We start from the raw sequence: 13,834 nt of genomic DNA on the forward strand, positions 1-13,834 counted from the left end.
TTCATCTAACACTACTATGTAACAATAACCTTTATTTTATATCTCTATCTTTTACTCCAGATACCAATCTATCTATTATCACTATGTAAAAACCACAACATCACAAAAGATTTTTTTTTTTTTAACAAAATAATTTTTATTGAAAAATATAATAAATTCCATGACCTCTTCGGCATGTATATAAATATGACATGACAAATCTTTTTATACAGAAAATGCAATACAGTTATGGTGAACCAATCCACTCATACAGGCCCACCAATTTGTACATTACAAATCATATTGTTGTCATAGTATTGTCCATCATGGTTGGGGAGAAACCCCAGATAGTGCTATTTAAGGGGAAAAAAATGTAAAACATTTTCCCTTGTTTGTATTCCTTTATAGTAAAATATTAAGAGTGAAAGAGAAAAAGAATAAGAAAAAGAAAAAAGAGAAAGGAAAAAAATCTCCTATGTAGTAATAAGAGAAGAGAAAAGTCAAGGACATGTGTCACTAGTGGCCATCAGCACTCCTCGCTGTTCCCTCCGTATGTGTAACCTCCGTTACCTGTATGCTATGTCTATTCCTCATTCGTTGCGTGTCTATCCAAACTATCCAATCCTCCCAAGTCTGGAGGAACTCCGTTCTAGTGTCGAGTAAGGTAGAGGAAATATCTGCCATTTGGTGATATTTAATTTTATTAATTATTAAATTATAGCTAGGTACCGAAAACCTCCAGAACCTTGCAATTGTGGTCTTGACAGCTGTGCAGACTATTCCCACAAACCTCAATTTAGCTTTGGTAAGGCCCTCAATCGGGAAGTGCAGTAGAGCTTGCTCTCTATTTAGAGTAATTTGTCTATTTAGTATCTCAGCCAGTAGATTATTTGTTTGTGACCAAATCTTATCACAAAAGATTTTTTATAATTTTATTATACCTTCCATTTTCTAACACACTATTACATAACCATTGTAACAGTTGGTAAATAGGGAGCCCATATTTAACCTTTAACAAAGCATTGAATTGCAGTATAACTGCACAATCCGGCGATATCGAAACCGGAAGTACTTACTACGGAAACTGGAACCGGAAATGAAAAACCGGAACCGAGCCAGATTTCGCCAAACCGGAAGTGCCATTCCGGTGCCATACTATAATTAAAAAAGGCTGGTTAACACTTTTGTTTTTGTTTTGATAAAAGATCTAAAACTTGGTCAGAGATGTGAAACAACAGAATGCCATCAGGAACACATAAAAGATTGTTATACATAGCTGTTATACATTGACGATAATTTATGTAAACCGGAAGTGACATACCGGAACTCAGTTAGACATCGCCAAACAGGGAGTGCCATTCCAGTACCATTTTTATTTATAAAAGGCAGGTTAAAACTTAGCTAAATATTTTCATTTTGATGTGAAATAGTGGAATGAAATTAGGAACTTATTGAAGCATGGTATATAGTTTTTTATACACATATAATATTTTGTCACAATATTTTTGTCATAAGATTTGCCAATAACCACAATGCAATTCACAGGAAGTGGGCGTGGATTAATTTTTGGCGCCCAAACAATCATGATTCATTGCCTATATATTCTGATCTGCTTACTTGATTATCTAGTCTTGATAAAGGCCTAGTTTTAGGCCAAAACGCGTTGACAGAATCAAAGTAAGCAAATTACCTATATATAAACTTAACAGTTGTTATACTCTGCAAATTTTTTTTTTTCATTTTTTTTTTCACAGGTTTTTTATTTCAATTTTGTTTTTATACTATTGTACTCTCATCTATTCACTGATACTATATGGTCATATAAAGGGACCTGGAAATCACCTCACTATTTTATTTGATGGCATTTTTCTGAACACTTAGATCTATTATTATATTTTTAATATTTTTAAGTTTTTGAACACTAAGATTTTTATTTATTTTTCATTTATTTTTTTTCATTTTTTGAACACTAAGATTTTTTCACTTTTTCATTTTCTCCCACGTGCGACTTTGGAATTATTTGTATCAACACTGACACATTGGATTTTTACTTCACTTGTGATTTTGGATGAACTTGTATTGACACCGACACATTGAACTTTGGACAATCTGAACATTATAATTATCACGTATCATCCTTTCCAGGATTGACTTTGACCACTATCACATACTAATTATGCCAGACAACTGCTAGATTGTTCATTTTTGTGTAATTGCTCATTTTATTGTGAAATTGCCTATTTTACCAAGATCTACTTTTTACTTCATTCTGAATTTTTATTGTTTTTAGCCATAGACATGGATCCATGTATTTTTATTGTATTAGATACTAGATAGTATATGTACTAGATATTATTGATTAAAGTGTATATTTTACTTACTTATCTGCCTCAGTCTTTTTGGTGCTCCCCCTAATTCTCTTTTCATTTAGATTTTTCTGGGGTTCACTAGGGAACCCACTGAGGAGAGCTAGAGGTATTCTCATTTGCGCAGGGTACACTTCATTTTTATTGACATAAGCTTATATCTGGGTCTCAGTGTGATATTTTAATGCACTTCAATTGTGAATAAGGTTAGTTATAAGTTACAATTTGGTTTGCTTTGTAAAGAGTATAGCATATTATAATAATTTAAACACTGTATAGTTTGACTCATATTCTAGTTCCTACAAATATATTTCGATGTGTCTATAGATATTAACTAATAAAAAGAATTCAGGACTTTATATTAATTTCATGGTTTTAGTATATGCATATTGATTGAGGGTTTATTTTAAAGAATACTTATTAAATATATTGTATCTTAACCTGGCCATATACTGACATTATTTGGAGGCCCTTTGCTTTAGATATTATTAATATTTATCATTTTGATATGATATATTTGTAGTAAATAGAAATTATTATAAAAAAAAAGAGAGAAAAAATGGCATATTTCGAAATTGATATTTATGAAAATATAAATTTTTTTAAAAAAAATTAAATATTGATTTTCATATTTCAGGATTAATATTAATATTTTTGAAGGTATAATTTTTTTTGAAAAATTGAAATATTGATTTTAATATTTCAAGATGAATATTAATATTTTGAAATATAATTTTATTTGAAAAAATTGAAATATTCATTTTCATATTTCAAAATTGATATTAATATTTTTTGAAGAAATATTTTTTTTTCTTATTGGCCAAAAATTGTATTACCATTCCAATTTAACTAAATACTAAGCCAACATAATGTCTGTAACCAGAAGTGAGTCTGTACATAGTGTTGAAATGTATTCCCCGACAATACCCCTTACTCGAGGAAATATTCTTAATATGAACATTATAGGCCACATTAAAGAGAGGTTTAATATTGCGGGTGAATTAAAGGATTATATAGATATGCTTGAAATTAAGGCTAAAAATATTGTATTGATGATGAAAGGTGGAATGAAAAAGGTGAATTATTCCAAGAATTATTAAAAATTAATCAATGTAAAAATCTCCAAAAGCGAGACAAACTAATACTAAAATCTTGGCCCCTTGTAATATGCATTATTGATGAAATGGTGTTATATCTCATAGAGAAACAACTGCAAATACAGGAGCTAGAGAATAGTTTTCGCTCCTCACGCAGATGCGAAGAGAATTTAAAAATAGCCGAAAATAAAATTGAGGAGTTTGCCCAAGACATAGCCACCTTAGATAAGCATAACTTAGATTTACTAGCAAAAATACAAGAGTTAAACAGCTTGCGCAAAGCCAGAGAGAATTAAGGGATCTAAAAAGGTTGTATTGTCAAAATGAAAACCCCTCTATTAGCAGCGAGAATAATGCTGATAATTCTAACTCCCTTAGAGAATGCATCAGGGATGAATTGCAGAAATTTAGGGAAGAATGTAGACATATGACCCCTGTTGAGTCAGAAATAGATTTCCCAAATAGACAGTCACCTCATGATGTAAATTCAGGGAGCTGCTATAACTCAGCTGATGAGGGGGAGGGAAACTCTAGCAGAGAGTCAGAGGGCGGTGCTAACTACCTAAATAGCCCACGTAGTACTAATGTACATAGGGGGTCTCCCCATAATAAAAGGGAAAATAGGGAACACTCCAACCCCAAAAATAAGGCTCCTAGGAAATCCCAAGATATGTCTAATATGGTATGTGACACTCATAAAATAATTAAATTTTTAAGTCATGCAGTACCTAAGTTCTCCAACAAAGGGACAAATTCTATAATTGACCACTTAGAGACCTTTGAAAATGCTTTAGCTATAATGAATGTTACAAGTGAGCAGTCAAAAATGGAATTTCTGCCCTGGGTATTTGAAGGTAAATATCACAAATTCTTTGCTTCACTAAAGGATATGAATATTCATTCCTAGAATGAGACAAAACGACAGTGCAGAAAACAATTCGGGCAACATCACACTAAAACTGCAGCGAAAATAGCTGTATATTGTTTAAAATGTAGTGCAAATCAAAGCCCTATAGAATTCCTTTCTGTACTGAAAAATGCGTACCGTATGGCTGAAGATAACCCCATATTTGAATGTTTAGAATTTGTGAATTTATTTTTTGAAGCACTGCCCGCACCCATCAAAATTAATTTAGCTAGAGATTTTGATGAGAACTGCTCATTGGAATGGCTGATCAAAGAAAGTACAAAGTACTCTATTCAGCAGTCCAGTGAACAGGGGGTTAAAAGGGAATCAAACCCCAAAATTGTGGCATAAACTAGGGTGTCACTTAGCCCCCTCAATTTGGAGTCTAAAAAGAAAACCTATGCGGAGGTGGCCCAAGGAAACAGGCCATCCCCACAAAGTTTTAACTCTGCCCCTCCCTCAACACAGACTGAGGCGCAGAGAGACTATACCCAAAGTGGGGGACATACCCAGGTAAATAATTACTCTCAAAGAGAAGAATACCCACAAAATAATTGGTATCCCCGCAAAGGTAGATACAGTAAATGGTGAAGATATTCTCAGGGTAACTAGACACCCCAAGTAAATAGAGCTCCCCAAAATACTAACGCTGAACAAGTTGAACCCCAGGGGCAACCATGCCAGGATAGAAACAGCGACCCTGATTCTGAGGGGACCCAATGGTCCAGGAATCATTACTATGGGGAATCAAGAGATAGGCCCAGGGGTAGAGGTAACTTATACGATCAAGTAGATCAGCTTAATACCCAGTTAAATCAGTTGAGCGAACAATTCGATAATATGAGTCAAACTTTTATGACGCAGCCACCGAACAATACTTTTCTTTCATGTAATTAGCAAGAGTCCATGAGCTAGTGACATATGGGATATACATTCCTACCAGGAGGGGCAAAGTTTCCCAAACCTCAAAATGCCTATAAATACACCCCTCACCACACCCACAATTCAGTTTTACAAACTTTGCCTCCGATGGAGGTGGTGAAGTAAGTTTGTGCTAGATTCTACGTTGATATGCGCTCCGCAGCAAGTTGGAGCCCGGTTTTCCTCTCAGCGTGCAGTGAATGTCAGAGGGATGTGAGGAGAGTATTGCCTATTTGAATGCAGTGATCTCCTTCTACGGGGTCTATTTCATAGGTTCTCTGTTATCGGTCGTAGAGATTCATCTCTTACCTCCCTTTTCAGATCGACGATATACTCTTATATATACCATTACCTCTGCTGATTCTCGTTTCAGTACTGGTTTGGCTATCTGCTATATGTAGATGAGTGTCCTGGGGTAAGTAAGTCTTATTTTCTGTGACACTCCAAGCTATGGTTGGGCACTTTGTTTATAAAGTTCTAAATATATGTATTCAAACATTTATTTGCCTTGACTCAGAATGTTCAACTTTCCTTATTTTCAGACAGTCAGTTTCATATTTGGGATAATGCATTTTGATTTGACGTTATTTCGCGCCAAAAATGTCGGCGTTCCGGATGTGGCGTCATTTTTGGCGCCAAAAAGCATTTAGGCGCCAAATAATGTGGGCGTCTTATTTGGCGCGAAAAAATATGGGCGTCGCTTTTGTCTCCACATTATTTAAGTCTCATTTTTTATTGCTTCTGGTTGCTAGAAGCTTGTTCTTTGGCATTTTTTCCCATTCCTGAAACTGTCATTTAAGGAATTTGATCAATTTTGCTTTATATGTTGTTTTTTCTCTTACATATTGCAAGATGTCTCACGTTGCATCTGAGCCAGAAGATACTACAGGAAAATCGCTGTCAAGTGCTGAATCTACCAAAGCTAAGTGTATCTGCTGTAAACTTTTGGTAGCTATTTCTCCAGCTGTTGTTTGTATTGATTGTCATGACAAACTTGTTAAAGCAGATAATATTTCCTTTAGTAAAGTACCATTGCCTGTTGCAGTTCCCTCAACATCTAAGGTGCAGAATGTTCCTGATAATATAAGAGATTTTGTTTCTGAATCCATAAAGAAGGCTATGTCTGTTATTTCTCCTTCTAGTAAACGTAAAAAATCTTTTAAAACTTCTCTCCCTACAGATGAATTTTTAAATGAACATCATCATTCTGATTCTGATGACTCCTCTGGTTCAGAGGATTCTGTCTCTGAGGTTGATGCTGATAAATCTTCATATTTATTTAAAATGGAATTTATTCGTTCTTTACTTAAAGAAGTTCTAATTGCTTTAGAAATAGAGGATTCTGGTCCTCTTGATACTAATTCTAAACGTTTAGATAAGGTATTTAAAGCTCCTGTGGTTATTCCAGAAGTTTTTCCTGTTCCTAATGCTATTTCTGCAGTAATTTCCAAAGAATGGGATAAATTGGGTAATTCATTTACTCCTTCTAAACGTTTTAAGCATTTATATCCTGTGCCGTCTGACAGATTAGAATTTTGGGACAAAATCCCTAAAGTTGATGGGGCTATTTCTACCCTTGCTAAACGTACTACTATTCCTACGTCAGATGGTACTTCGTTTAAGGATCCTCTAGATAGGAAAATTGAGTCCTTTCTAAGAAAAGCTTATCTGTGTTCAGGTAATCTTCTTAGACCTGCTATATCTTTGGCTGATGTTGCTGCAGCTTCAACTTTTTGGTTGGAAACTTTAGCGCAACAAGTAACACATCGTGATTCTCATGACATTATTATTCTTCTTCAGCATGCTAATAATTTTATCTGTGATGCCATTTTTGATATTATCAGAGTTGATGTCAGGTTTATGTCTCTAGCTATTTTAGCTAGAAGAGCTTTATGGCTTAAAACTTGGAATGCTGATATGGCTTCTAAATCAACTTTACTTTCTATTTCTTTCCAGGGTAACAAATTATTTGGTTCTCAGTTGGATTCCATCATTTCAACTGTTACTGGTGGGAAAGGAACTTTTTTACCACAGGATAAAAAATCTAAAGGTAAAAGCAGAGCTAATAATCGTTTTCGTTCCTTTCGTTTCAACAAAGAACAAAAGCCTGATCCTTCATCCTCAGGAGCAGTTTCAGTTTGGAAACCATCTCCAGTCTGGAATAAATCCAAGCCAGCTAGAAAGGCAAAGCCTGCTTCTAAGTCCACATGAAGGTGCGGCCCTCATTCCAGCTCAGCTGGTAGGGGGCAGGTTACGTTTTTTCAAGGAAATTTGGATCAATTCTGTTCACAATCTTTGGATTCAGAACATTGTTTCAGAAGGGTACAGAATTGGTTTCAAGATAAGACCTCCTGCAAAGAGATTTTTTCTTTCCCGTGTCCCAGTAAATCCAGTAAAAGCTCAAGCATTTCTGAAATGTGTTTCAGATCTAGAGTTGACTGGAGTAATTATGCCAGTTCCAGTTCAGGAACAGGGGATGGGGTTTTATTCAAATCTCTTCATTGTACCAAAGAAGGAGAATTCCTTCAGACCAGTTCTGGATCTAAAAATATTGAATCGTTATGTAAGGATACCAACGTTCAAAATGGTAACTGTAAGGACTATCTTGCCTTTTGTTCAGCAAGGGAATTATATGTCCACAATAGATTTACAGGATGCATATCTGCATATTCCGATTCATCCAGATCATTTTCAGTTCCTGAGATTCTCTTTTCTGGACAAGCATTACCAGTTTGTGGCTCTGCCGTTTGGCCTAGCTACAGCTCCAAGAATTTTTACAAAGGTTCTCGGTGCCCTTCTGTCTGTAATCAGAGAACAGGGTATTGTGGTATTTCCTTATTTGGACGATATCTTGGTACTTGCTCAGTCTTTACATTTAGCAGAATCTCATACGAATCGACTTGTGTTGTTTCTTCAAGATCATGGTTGGAGGATCAATTTACCAAAAAGTTCTTTGATTCCTCAGACAAGGGTAACCTTTCTGGGTTTCCAGATGGATTCAGTGTCCATGACTCTGTCTTTAACAGACAAGAGACGTCTAAAATTGATTGCAGCTTGTCGAAACCTTCAGTCACAATCATTCCCTTCGGTAGCCTTATGCATGGAAATTCTAGGTCTTATGACTGCTGCATCGGACGCGATCCCCTTTGCTCGTTTTCACATGCGACCTCTTCAGCTCTGTATGCTGAAGCAATGGTGCAAGGATTACACGAAGATATCTCAAACAATATCTTTAAAACCGATTGTTCGGCACTCTCTAACATGGTGGACAGATCACCATCGTTTAATTCAGGGGGCTTCTTTTGTGCTTCCGACCTGGACTGTAATTTCAACAGATGCAAGTCTCACGGGTTGGGGAGCTGTGTGGGGATCTCTGATGGCACAGGGAGTTTGGGAATCTCAGGAGGTGAGATTACCTATCAATATCTTGGAACTCCGTGCAATTTTCAGAGCTCTTCAGTTTTGGCCTCTTCTGAAGAGAGAATCGTTCATTTGTTTTCAGACAGACAATGTCACAACTGTGGCATACATCAATCATCAAGGAGGGACTCACAGTCCTCTGGCTATGAAAGAAGTATCTCAAATTTTGGTTTGGGCGGAATCCAGCTCCTGTCTAATCTCTGCGGTTCATATCCCAGGTGTAGACAATTGGGAAGCGGATTATCTCAGTCGCCAAACGTTGCATCCGGGCGAATGGTCTCTTCACCCAGAGGTATTTCTTCAGATTGTTCAAATGTGGGAACTTCCAGAAATAGATCTGATGGCGTCCCATCTAAACAAGAAACTTCCCAGGTATCTGTCCAGATCCCGGGATCCTCAGGCGGAGGCAGTGGATGCATTATCACTTCCTTGGAAGTATCATCCTGCCTATATCTTTCCGCCTCTAGTTCTTCTTCCAAGAGTGATCTCCCAGATTCTGAAGGAATGCTCGTTTGTTCTGCTGGTAGCTCCAGCATGGCCTCACAGGTTTTGGTATGCGGATCTTGTCCGGATGGCTTCTTGCCAACCGTGGACTCTTCCGTTAAGACCAGACCTTCTGTCACAAGGTCCTTTTTTCCATCAGGATCTGAAATCCTTAAATTTAAAGGTATGGAGATTGAACGCTTGATTCTTGGTCAAAGAGGTTTCTCTGACTCCGTGATTAATACTATGTTACAGGCTCGTAAATCTGTATCTCGAGAGATATATTATAGAGTCTGGAAGACTTATATTTCTTGGTGTCTTTCTCATCATTTTTCTTGGCATTCTTTTAGAATACCGAGAATTTTACAGTTTCTTCAGGATGGTTTAGATAAGGGTTTGTCCGCAAGTTCTTTGAAAGGACAAATCTCTGCTCTTTCTGTTCTTTTTCACAGAAAGATTGCTATTCTTCCTGATATTCATTGTTTTGTACAAGCTTTGGTTCGTATAAAACCTGTCATTAAGTCAATTTCTCCTCCTTGGAGTTTGAATTTGGTTCTGGGAGCTCTTCAAGCTCCTCCGTTTGAACCTATGCATTCATTGGACATTAAATTACTTTCTTGGAAAGTTTTGTTCCTTTTGGCCATCTCTTCTGCCAGAAGAGTTTCGGAATTATCTGCTCTTTCTTGTGAGTCTCCTTTTCTGATTTTTCATCAGGATAAGGCGGTGTTGCGAACTTCTTTTGAATTTTTACCTAAAGTTGTGAATTCCAACAACATTAGTAGAGAAATTGTGGTTCCTTCATTATGTCCTAATCCTAAGAATTCTAAGGAGAAATCGTTGCATTCTTTGGATGTTGTTAGAGCTTTGAAATATTATGTTGAAGCTACGAAATTTTTCCGTAAGACTTCTAGTCTATTTGTTATCTTTTCCGGTTCTAGAAAAGGCCAGAAAGCTTCTGCCATTTCTTTGGCATCTTGGTTGAAATCTTTAATTCATCTTGCCTATGTTGAGTCGGGTAAAATTCCGCCTCAGAGAATTACAGCTCATTCTACTAGGTCAGTATCTACTTCCTGGGCGTTTAGGAATGAAGCTTCGGTTGACCAGATCTGCAAAGCAGCAACTTGGTCCTCTTTGCATACTTTTACTAAATTCTACCATTTTGATGTATTTTCTTCTTCTGAAGCAGTTTTTGGTAGAAAAGTACTTCAGGCAGCGGTTTCAGTTTGAATCTTCTGCTTATGTTTTTCGTTAAACTTTATTTTGGGTGTGGATTATTTTCAGCAGGAATTGGCTGTCTTTATTTTATCCCTCCCTCTCTAGTGACTCTTGTGTGGAAAGATCCACATCTTGGGTAGTCATTATCCCATACGTCACTAGCTCATGGACTCTTGCTAATTACATGAAAGAAAACATAATTTATGTAAGAACTTACCTGATAAATTCATTTCTTTCATATTAGCAAGAGTCCATGAGGCCCGCCCTTTTTTTGTGGTGGTTATGATTTTGTATAAAGCACAATTATTCCAATTCCTTATTTTATATGCTTTCGCACTTTTTTATCACCCCACTTCTTGGCTATTCGTTAAACTGAATTGTGGGTGTGGTGAGGGGTGTATTTATAGGCATTTTGAGGTTTGGGAAACTTTGCCCCTCCTGGTAGGAATGTATATCCCATACGTCACTAGCTCATGGACTCTTGCTAATATGAAAGAAATGAATTTATCAGGTAAGTTCTTACATAAATTATGTTTTTTAGGGGTACAGCCAGTGGTCAGCAGTGGGCCACAGGCACAGTCATAAATACTGCAGTATCACCTGAAAGGGAGGGGAGAGATATACAAAATAAAATGATAAATGTCAAAAATGGTACTAATCATGTTCTCTCCCCACAGACCGGAAACGGACGATTTAGCTGTGATGACAAGCAACCTCAGCTGGGAAAATTTAACCAATCTCTTCCTTTGCAGCATTCTCTTAACCTTATTTCCACAGATGCAGTACACAAGAACCCAATTGGCCCTATTATAGAGGACATGAGTGGTAAGAACAAAGTTTCTTCTGCATCAGGTAACACGGTGGACTCAGGTAACACGTGGCGAAGCCCACAAGTGTGCAATCATGCCAATTTTATATGTGAAATGATAGAAACTGCAAGGAGATATTATGTATTAGCTGAGCTGCAGGATTCAGTTTCCAACCCTATCATGGGATTAATTGATACTGGGTCTCAGGCAACTATTCTATCCCACAAGTACTACACACAGCTAAATGAGCTAACGCCCCACAAACCTAAAATAAAATAATTTGATGGTTCACTAATAGGTGTTGGGGGCGACTCTCTAAAAGTCTACGGTTACGGCCTGGTTAAAATTAAAAACTGGGAAACAGGGCCATAAGACACCCTGTCATTATAGTGGATCTGCCAACTGATCGTTTAATTATTGGTAGTGATCTCCTGAAGCGATTAAGCACCATAATTGATTGCATAAATAATGTGATTTGGTCACAAGTAAAATGGCCAATTAATTATGAGCGATCCGGCATATCTCACACACGACATAACTGTCATGTTTTGGAAGAGAAGCCAGATGCTGTGGAGATTCATTTTAGGAATAACTCTATACCTGAAGTCAGTATCCTACAAATAGATGATCAGACTCCTTTAAGTGGCTCTGATGGTAATACTTTTAAAATTTCGCCTGGAAAGATAGCGAATATTTCCTTAGACGGCGATGTATTAACCATATCTCTCCACAAGGGGGACCGTAAAATCCCTAAGGGGGAGGACACGCTCAATACCTCGCAGGAATTGAGAGAGTTAAACAGAATCTATTTATCCCTATGCAAATGCATGACCTTGGTACAACAAAGTATGCCAAATTGAGCTTAAAACAGGAAGCTAGCTATATAAGCGAAGGCTTATTAGCGCAGATAGCTGAACTGAAAGTGATTTAAATATCTTTCTCCCCAAGAGCACTGTGTCCACGGCCTGGATGACAGGTTTGAAAGCTATATTATCACAGCTAAGTGCTTATTATCTGTTTCTATAGGTAATAAATCAGCGAAGCACCTGTTTTTAGTTTTAAATACTCCCCATAATCAAATATACATTGGCAATGATCTCTTACATAGATATGCCATATAAATAGATTTGATTAACTCTTGCCTCTGGAGCAGGTTAAAGGGGGACCCTGAAGTATTTCAGGATGAAAATGCAGCCCTGAAATCAAACCAGCAATTGCCATATGCTGTAAATATGCAGGTGTCTAACGATATTATAATTCCTGCCGGGGCTGATAAATTTCATTTACCCTTACAGGTGAAAAGAGGTCAGAAATTAAAAACTTCTGAAACACTAATTTGCCTCTCCCATAGAATACAAAATCTGGGTATAACAATGGCCTATACTCCTATGATAAATATTGGAACTATTCCAATACATGTTATTGTACATAACATGACCCCACAGGATATAACCTTATCCAAGGGAACTACCATAGGATATGCGCTGGAATCAAGTTATTACACTTTTGGATTCCAGAAAAATATAATTGGGCTAATACCTGAAGGATACTTAACTGAAGAACAATTAATAGAACAATCCTTTGCATCTATGCCAGAGGGTCTATTTACTATTCAGTCTATTTATCCCTTCAGCTCAGAGGAAGGCATCTGTAAAATTGAAGAAGCCTCTCTAGTATTTGATCAGCTGATCAAACAGCAAGATTACCCCAATACCCAGAGTCATGGGGGCAATGTAAATTATAATCAAGGGGATCTCACCTCTAGATTGGAAGAAGCCTATGAAATAGGACAGCCTGAAATCTTTCCAGGATTTCAGCAAATAGTCGAAGAGCAAATATCCTTAGCTAATGGCTGTTCCTGTGATGATGAACGCCGACAGCTACGTGAACTCCTGATGGAGTACAAGGATATTTTTGCATAAGGAACTTGGAAGAAAGAGGTATTATCAGACAGGTGCACAGCTTTTATAACAATCCTATTCTAGGTGTTTTTAAGCCCAATTGACAATGGCGTTTGTGTGCTGACTTAAGACAGCTAAACAAACGAGTGTACATGTCTGGCTGGCCTGTGCCATATATTGACCAGTGCCTAGCGCAAATGCAGGGATCCAAAATATTCACTGCCATTGATTGCGCGCAGGGATATTGGACCATAAAGGTACACGAGCAGGACCAGTATAAGCTGGCATTCTCATTCCAAAAGTCCAGTATGCATTTCAGAGACTTCCTTTTGGATACATAAATTCTGGACATGAATTTGCTGTATTCTTGCATAAGGCTATGCCTGATGTACTGAAAAGGGGGACCTTATCTTATGTAGATGATGTTTTAATTAAAAGCACAGACTTTGAAAAACACATCACAGAGCTTAAACACGTCCTCAGCCAACTTAAAAGGGCAGGTGTCAAATTATCCCTACAAAAAGCTCAATGGTGCTGCACTCGTGTAAACTTCTTAGGACATGAAGTTACTTCTGAAGGGCTAAATCCTCAGAAGAAAAAGGTGGAAGCTATAACAAATTCTAAAAACCCAACTAACTTAAAAGAATTGAGATCATTCCTGGGTATGACGAATTATTCTCGCAAATTCATTGATAATTATGCAGAATTAGCTAAACCACTACTACTTCTTCTAAAG

The sequence above is a fragment of the Bombina bombina genome, chromosome 8 (genome assembly GCF_027579735.1).
Source record: "Bombina bombina isolate aBomBom1 chromosome 8, aBomBom1.pri, whole genome shotgun sequence".
Taxonomy (NCBI): domain Eukaryota; kingdom Metazoa; phylum Chordata; class Amphibia; order Anura; family Bombinatoridae; genus Bombina; species Bombina bombina.